The sequence below is a fragment of the Rattus norvegicus genome, chromosome 14 (genome assembly GCF_021556685.1).
Source record: "Rattus norvegicus strain SHRSP/BbbUtx chromosome 14, alternate assembly SHRSP_T2T, whole genome shotgun sequence".
NCBI lineage: Eukaryota > Metazoa > Chordata > Mammalia > Rodentia > Muridae > Rattus > Rattus norvegicus.
In genome coordinates, this window is record NC_141547.1 from 20,808,085 (window position 1) to 20,817,654 (window position 9,570).

General features: G+C 35.8%; 1 pseudogene; it reads left to right on the forward strand.

Annotated features, from left to right (window-relative positions):
* The first annotated feature begins 7,292 nt into the window (after window positions 1-7,292).
* Window positions 7,293-9,076, forward strand: LOC134481733 (kelch repeat and BTB domain-containing protein 8-like; annotated as a pseudogene).
* The last annotated feature ends 494 nt before the right edge of the window (window positions 9,077-9,570 follow it).

Here is a 9,570-nt window from a genome sequence, read left to right on the forward strand (position 1 = left end):
GGACTCTGACAATGAGCAACCTTTATGAAACTCTAGTTCTACACCTAAAGGAAAAGAATTTTAATATAAAAACTTCAAGAGAAGATATATATGATATATTATACTTGCTATTTATATATTACATTAACTTTTTAAAATTTTAAGGTATATAGAGCACACCCTTAGAAATGTGGTCAATTAGAACAAGTCAGATATGACAGTTGTGTTAGTTTATTATGTATTTGCTAATATTTTTGTTTAATCAGTTGAAAGATACATTAAAGCATCCAACTGTGATTTAATATTTTTAAAAAGGTGATCAATTAATTAATTGAGTCAATTAATTTCCACCAAGTATCAATGTTCTATCAAGACAAAGAAATTATGTAGAGCCTCAGATACTTATCTTTAATAGCTCAAAGTATAAGATAATATAAAATATAAAATTGACCTAATTTACATGTCTTCTCTCCGAGGTTTTCTATTCCCATGCATAACTTGTAGGCTCAAAAAGGGTAAGCTTTATATTACTGAAATATTTAAGCTAGAATCATGAGACATGATGACAGTAAAGCAGCATGACTGAAGAAGAATGAAGGTCAATGACTGTGTGATAAAATTGTAATAATTAGCCAAAAAATATTTGCCTAATAAGGTGACATTTGAAAACAACAGATCCTTCTCAATAGGCAGAGGTATGGTACAAATTAGGAAAGTAAGAGAAGTTGAGAAAAGAGAAATTACAAATGCAAAGGCCCCTCATAGAGAGTATGAAAAAAACTCATTACCATTATGCAATTTCTGGGCTCCTTCAAGGATATTTAGGGAATGCCTGTTGGCAACCTGTCAGCTAAGTCTCATTAAGGAAAGCAGGAAATTCATGAATTCTCTCCTGTTCTGTTTTACTCATTCACTTCTATTTTACTTAAACATTTAATTATATTGCAGGAGAACAATAAATACTGATGATCAAAATGCTTTCTTTATAAAGTTGTGTCTTTAATATATCAAAAATATCTTTAATTTAAATATGTGGCTTAAAGGTGGGAATATCCAACCACCCTTGAGATAGGAGACAAAGCTTAGAGAATAATAAATTTAATTTTCAAAGCAACACCTGAAATTTAGTTAACTACTTCAGGAACACATTGCACAACTAATACTTTTCTGTTTTGACTCATGTGTTAAATACATTAGGTATTACATGATAAGTCTTAAAGACATGCTAATAGGTTCCCACCTACATTATTTGTGTAAGATGTGTTAATATGTTATAATATATATTCCAAGGTCCCATGTTCATAAAGATAAATATTGAACTATTTGGGGCATCATTAACATTGTCAGGGTCTTCATTTGATATTTAGCAAAACAAATTTTGAAATGGAGAAAATTAAAATAGGTAGAGCAAATAAAATTATTTCAAAATTTTCATTTATTTGCATCTCAAATGTTGGCAATGGGTACCCTAGTGCTGGGTACTGACTCCTCTTAAGGTAAGCATGAGTAGAGGCTTGGGGTTCTTTTGGACATAAAATACTTGAGCAAGAGAACATAGAGCAATTCTGACAAAGGTGAATTGAAAGCTGTAACTGCCACAATGGTTATTCACCTGATAACTAGATGTGGACGAGAACTACCATATTAGTAGTTGGATTCTCTTTCTACAGTGGTTAGAAAAATATTGAGCAGAAGAGTCAATATTCTTTGTCCCACTAGTTATCATTAAATATCATCATTCTATATTCATACCTGCAAACTGGAAACAGAAAAGATAGCACTATAATTATGATAGAGACTTATCCTTATAATTTCAATGTACAAGAAAATACATCATCAGTTGAAGTAGCAAGTGTCTACTAATATAATTGATCACCTTTTGAAAAGTATTAAATCACAGTTGGATGCTTTAATGTATCTTTCAATTGATTGAACAAATGGACAAAAATATTAGCAAATACACAATAAGCTTTTGTAACACAACTATCATATCTGACTTATTCTAATTGACCACCTTTCCAAGGGTGTGCTCTATACACCTTTAAATTTTAATATGTTTATATAATATATAATTAACATGTATAAAATATCATATATATCTTTTCTTGAAGTTTTTATATTAATATTCTTTTCCTTTAGGTACAGAAAGAGTAATTTCCAATTGCTTAATTATTTTAGTTAAACTCATGAGTTATGTGGAAAGTGCAGCATTAGTGGAGAAGAAACTATGTCAATCAATGTGAGATAAAGTGGTAATAATTATTCAAGAATTTTATGTCTTTCAGATGATTTTTTTTTAAATTGAACTACTGTAATGAGTAAAAGATATGGTACACCATAGGAAGGATAAATTGAGGCAACAACATTAAGTGCATTCACAAAATAGTTATGTTCAATAAAACTGTTAAACTGAAAATTTTAAGATATAATTTAAGGACCCTGAGACACTCTTGTAAAGTACCAAGAAATATTACTACTATTTGGTTTACAGGCAACTTCTCTAATAGTTAAGAAAGACATATTGATAACATTACAGGTCAGTTTTACTCAAGAAAGACAGGAATCCAATACTGTTCCATGTTGACTGCATCTGGCCTTTTATTTACTTTTTCACAAACATTACACATTTAATTATATTACATATAAAATGGGATGTTCATATTATTTCTATTATTTTAATTTTTCGTTATTCTTTTTATTCATAGTTCTTCTTATTATTCCTCCCTGGTTTTGTTTATTGAACAGCTTCTTAGAACTAATTCCCAGAAGAGTGTCTGCTAACTTTTTCCTCATCTACTGGAAGAATATTCTCAGATGGGGTTGTGATATGCACCACTCTGTGGGCGTGGTGTCTTCAGTGTAGAGAAAATTTATCACATACTGTGTGGAAATATCACCTGTCAATAAAAAGCTGATGACAATGAGCTCAGGCAGGATTGGAAGGTAGGACATCTCCCTGCCACCAGGAAGAGATAGGAATTCTGGGAAAGTATCAGACCCAGGAAAGATTTTATTCCTGACTCAGAGGAGACGGACATATAAGACCGAGGAGAGGTAACCAACCACATGGCACACACAAAATAGAATAAATAGGTTATATAAGTTATGAGTTAGTCCGGAAACAAGCCCAAGCATATGGCCTAGGCATTTATTCATAAACAATTAAATATCCAAGTCATTATTTGTTAACTGCGGCATGAGTGGAAAAGCCTATGGTTACAAATGACGTCCATTGCATTAGGCATGTCATTCAAATTTAGTTAAAAACTCAAGCTTAGTGAGGCCAGGTGTATCCTCTTCCCCTGAGGCCAGACAGTGTAATCCAGCTAGAAGGACATAGCCTACATACAAATAACAACTTTTGGGATAGTCCTGGAGATACTCAGAGCAAGGCCTACGCTCAGAGAAAAAAGGGGAGGAGGGATGGAAAGAAGGATTGTGGGAGATGGTAACTGGGAGGGGGCAGTGATCCAGATGTAAAATGAACAAGTAAGTTACCACCACCATCATCATCATCATCATTATTGTCATCGTCGTCGTCATCATCATCATCACCACGACCATCATCATCATCATTAAATTTTAAAAATCTAATCTTCAAACAAGATTCAGGTATTAGAAAAGCCCCACGTAAGAAGGGCAAATAAATACCTCCCAGAACAATTTCCCAGCTGGGAGGAGGCTAAATCCCTTTAAGAGAGCAGGAGGAGGCCTGTGAGTTGGTAGTAGATTGAGAACAGGAGCTTCAAAGTATGCCCAGCAGATGAAAAACTTTCCAGAGCTGAGGTGGATGGGCTGAGTCAGCAATGTTGTAGGTATGAGGCTCAGCTCTCACGGAGGGGCAAACAATGTTCCAGCCCCAAAACTGGCAAGGGCAGTCTGATAGACTGAGCTAACAGGGTGGAGCTAGCCACCACGAACAAGATCTGGCCTGCGAAAACTGCAAACACTCAAAAGCACAGAAAACATATCTTCTCAGAGTTGCAGTGGGAATGAAAAGCCCCAAATTTCTGAACTCTTAATGTATAAGTTTGAAAACAACAGAAGAAAAACACGTATTTAGTTTGAAAATAATAAAATAAAATTCTTAACAAGAGAATTAAACAACATTTCTAAAAGAAATCTCCAGAGGGAAGATTTTGGAGAAAATTAAGTACAAAAACATATTAATTATAGAGAACAATAAAAGAAGAATAAATAAATATGCATGGAAAATAAAGTCTGCAAAGAAAAGAGAGAAAAATAAAAATAAAGTCTCCAAAGGAAAGAGAAAGAAAGAAGAGGAAAACAAAAACAATAACAACAACAAAACTGAAATGCAGTTAGAAAGATTAAAGAAGAAAATATTTTCCATGTTAAAAATTTGAGAAACACTGTAGAAGAGGGCATTAGGAACCCATAAAGTTTTGTTTTGCCTGTCACCATAAAAATAAATATATGTCCAGTAATAATTACAATTTTATATAGCTTTAAGAAAAAAACACAACAAAGCAAACATAGAGAAAAAGAAGACTAAAAAATTAAATGCTAGATTGGAGATTATAGAACAGATATTACAGGATTCTTTAAATCAGAATAAAGAATCGTCAAAAGAATCCAATCTAGAATCTACAATATCAGCAAAAAAGGTAGTTCCAGTTAAGAAAAATCCACCGAGGCTTAAGAAATTAGAGTGGCAACCCATAGAGATTCAATATACTGAGGTAAACCTATGGATTCAGTTTAATAAAGTCACCATAGAGCAATGTCATACAATAGATTATATGTTTCATTTGTGGAGTTTGAAAATTTAAACTATATACACATGCTAATACATCATACTATTGATACATATTAAGAATTCCATTGAGCTTTTGCCTGGAATTCTGAAAACGGTGAGTCTAAGATGTGTATATTTATTAAAGATGATAACTCTTGCAGTAGGTGATTAATGCTACTCTAATCACCCCAGTGGTGGTGGTGGCATGTTCCTTACTACCTGACCCAATGTTCTGGGTTCCTGAATGAAAGACACACACATCCCCGTGCGGCACATTCCCACACACACACACACACACACACACACACACACACACACACACACACAGAGAGAGAGAGAGAGAGAGAGAGAGAGAGAGAGCGCCTTATATTTTAATATGCCTTAAACAGCTCAATGGCTGGGTACTTCCAAACCTCCACATGGCTAAAACTTCCTCTATGATATTCCTGAGTTATTGCTTACTAAAATTTATATTCCATCTTTGTTGCCCTAGTCCCAATCGAGGGTCCCTAGGACTGCTCTTCCCCTGCTCTTACATGATTGGTATGTTCTCTTCTGCACCCTTCAGACCTGGTCATTAGTCCTTTCCAGTCATGGTTCTGTCCCGTCTTGCCTTGGAAATCTAAAGTCCTGTCTCTATCTCTCTGCCCAGCCATTGACTGCCAGCAACGTTAATAACCAATGTGGTGGGGGAGGGGGTTTGCAGTCGCCCTCAGAATCTTACATGCAGACTTGAGTATTCCTATATAATTTTGGGGACCCAATTAACATAACATAAGCGTTAGACCAAATCCATAAGAGACAGCTATTTTGGAAATGTCTTTGAGGGTTGAAGCTGATGACACTTTAGCAGATGTATCAATAACATGCAACATTTTTAAAAACATTATAGCATCAAAAAATCTTACGGATATCTCTTCTGTTACAATCCTACAGGCAAAGCAAGAGATCTAACAGGACCTTAAAGAAAATGCTCATAGAATAGAATGGGGACAAAGAATATCCCAGAGAGAAATTGAATAATGCTTTATGGATTTAAAATTTTTAAATGTCAATGAGTCAAATAACATGACTGCTAGAGTACACTGCATTTTAGGAAGGACTGATGATTTAGATGAGCCTATGTATATGATAATCTCAGAAAGTATATTATATTGAGAAGGAGAATATGCTCTTCTTTCAACAGAAGAAAAACTATGGATTCTTTCAAAATTAATAAAAATCTGATTTGACCAGGAAAAATACCCTCGTGTTCTTGACTGCAAATATGAAAGAAATCATAAAGACTAACAGGACAGGTGACATGAATTGCTGATCCTTCTTTAAGGGAACAGCACTGAGATCAGCTGAGAATTGAAAATGTCTCCAGCCAGGACTTTAGCTAAGCAGAGTCAATAAATCTTCTTGGCTCTAGAATCCTTGGGGCTTATCATGCCGTCCTTCCAAATTGCATAGATAAAAATTCATATTACAGTCTGGTTATTCAATTTAAACTAACTTATGAAAGAAAGAGCCCAACCTCCTCGAACAGAGAGCAGAGAATCATTTTAGCTGACTGTGCACGCCATACATTCCATAGGTATGCTGATAAGAAATGTTTATTACCTGTGGAAGTTCATATGTTAATAAACACCAGTGAAGTTAAAAAGGCCTTGACAAGATTCAGCCTTGAGGATGCTACAAGAATGCTGAGAAACTAAGACATATTTTTCTGGCATTTTCCTTCATCTAGTCTCAGAGGACCTCATGAGCTGTTTCACCAAAACTTGCTTCCAGGAAAGCTTCGAAGGTGCAGAGCTCCTCTGGTACAGCGTCTCAGACTGTTAAAACTCAGGGTTTCATTTAACCCTGAGCTTTTTCAGCACACAGACACTGGATAATAAATGTTAGAACTGGCTTTCTTAAGACTGGTCAATATCCCAATTTTATTTAGCTTCCCCAAAGGAAATGATGCCTGTCCACTAGAATTCAGGAAGTAATTTCAAGAGAGTGATGCCTCATTCCAAGAAAGTGAGGTGGGTGTTTTTTGAGTTAAATGAAATATTAATGGTCTTGGTCAGAGAGGAAACAAAGTAAGGGAGGCTAGATTTGGAGGTTTTTTTCTCTCCTTTTCTTTCCTTTATTCTTCTTTCTCTCCTATCTAATCCAACATAATACCTGCTTACATTCTAAATGTTTACCTTTATAACTCACAATAAAGTCTTAGCAACATGGCTGCCTATTCATGAGCAGCCAAAGACAATACTGGTATGGACAGAAAATCATGTACAATGTCATTTTAAGCTTACACAGATTTGTCCTTAATTTTTATATTTTATTAGGAAAAACTCCTATTTTGTCATACAGACTAGAGGATCTCACATTTACATCTATAACCACCTCCTGCACATTGTAAATATCATTATCTTAAGCAAGAATTAAGTCCAGGACATAACAGCAGGACACATTTAGCAAATTAAGAATGCCTGAAGATGAGTAGAGCCAGAAACTGGGAGCAATTGAAACACAATGGCATTACCTCTTTAAATAACCAGAGCTGGGGCCCCTTGGAGAAATGGCTACTTCAGCAGATTTAAAAGTAAGTCTTCCCCAACTCTGAATGGGATTCCACCTTCAGACACAGCCAACGATACTACGAACCCTTTCCATGCTTGAAGTACTCTTAAGCAACTCAAAACAATGTATGATGAAGGACAGTTGACAGACATTGTAGTGGAAGTGTATCATGGGCAAATGTTTTCCTGTCATAGAAACGTTCTTGCTGCAGTCATACCCTGCTTCAGATCCATGTTCACTAGAGACCTTACAGAAAGTACTCAGAAAGAAGTGCGGATCATCGGTGTTGAAGCTGAATCGATGGATTTAGTATTGAATTATGCCTGTACCTCTAGTTATTCTGATAGAGGCCAAAGTACAAGCCCTGTTCACTACAGCTACCATCTTCCATATTCCTTCCATACAAGACCAGAGTGCTAAGTATATTATTAGCCATTTGGATCCACAGAATTCTATTGGAGTCTTTATGTTTGCTGATCATTATGGCCACCAGGAACTTGGAGATCGATCAAAAGAAAACATCCGTAAAAATTTCCTGTGTGTCACCAAAGAACAAGAGTTTCTCCAGCTGACAAAAGACCAACTCAGAAGCATACTAGGTAATGATGATTTAACTGTAGACTGGGAAGAACATGTTTATGAAAGCATTATAAGGTGTTTTGAACATGAGCAGAAAGAAATAGAAATTGTCGCCAAATGTCTATGTTTTCTTCTAATGGAAGATGCATCTATTGAGAAAATTTCTCCTCAGTCTGCACAGGCCATAGTCAAAAGTTGTGGAGAAAAGGGACCATCCAACACCAATGGCTGTACACAGAGGTTTGGAATGATGGCTTCCGAGATGATCATATGTTTTGATGCTGCACACAAGCACTCAGGGAAGAAGCAGCCAGTGCCTTGTCTAGATATAGTCACAGGAAGGGTGTTTAAACTATGCAAACCGCCAAATGACTTAAGAGAATTGGGATTCTTGTATCACCAGATAATGACATATACATTGCAAGAGGGTACAGGTCAAGCAGCAGTGAGGTGTCCATTGATCACAAAGCAGAAAATGATTTTTGGATGTATGACCATTCCATCAATAGATAGCTTTCCAAGCCATCCTTGCTTAGGGGCAGAATAGGCTGCAAACTAGTATATTGCTGTGGTAAAATGTATGCTATTGGAGGACATGTTTACGAAAGTGATGGAAGAAACTCACTGAAGTCTGTGGAGTGCTATGATAGCAGGGAGAATTGCTGGATGATGGTTTGTGCCATTCCGGCTGCAATGGAGTTTCATAATGCTGTGGAGCACAAAGAAAAAAATCTACATTTCACCGGGAGAATTTTTCCTCTTCAATGAGGCCTAAAGAGACTCCTGGGGATTTTTAATACCCTTGACTGTGCCTAGAATCCAGGGCTTAGTAGGTGTGTACAAATACTCAATCTACTACATAGCTGGAACCTGTGGAGATCATGAGTGTGTTTTTCACTATTGAAGCCTACGATATTGAGTTAAATAAATGGACTTGAAAAAGGACTTTCCTTGCGATCAGTCTATAAATCCATACCTTAAGCTGATACTTTTCCAGAATAAACTTCATTTAGTTGTACAAGCTACTCAAGTGACTGTTGAAGAACATATTTTCAGAACCAGCAGGAAATAAAATTCTCTTTCCCAGTATGATGACATTGCTGACCCGTGAATAAAAGTGTATGAGAACTCAGATAGGTTGGCCACCATTTTGAGTGTTCAGTGGCTAAACTCTATCCTCAGTGTCTTCAGAAAGTTCTTTAATATGTAGCAGGCCAAAGCATGTCATTGGACTCTCAGACTAAGGAAGCTTGTTTAGGAAATGCTGTCCACATTGAAGAAAGCTAACACTTTTGTATTCAGAAATGGGTGCTCATAGAGATTGTGGTATTGGGAGGGATTTGCTTTTACCTTCATGATATTTTCATTTTATTCAGGAAAGGTAACAAAGTGCAATTTTCAGCATTTTTCCACCCATGGCCTAAAAGTGTCACCCTAGAATTTTGCGATAAATAGTTGCTGAGAAACCAGGTGAATTCAAGACAACTATGTACTCTTGAAAAACAGAGTATTCCTGGGTAAAGAAATCCAAACTGGTTAACGTGACTTTTCATTTTAAATACCAGGAACAATATGAGGCAATATCATTTATTTAGCTGTGATCTCTCTAACACAGAAAAGCAGTAACTTAGATCCTCAGTCTTATTATTTATATCATTTACATATATATTTTTTGTGTACTGTTTTCAAGTGTACAG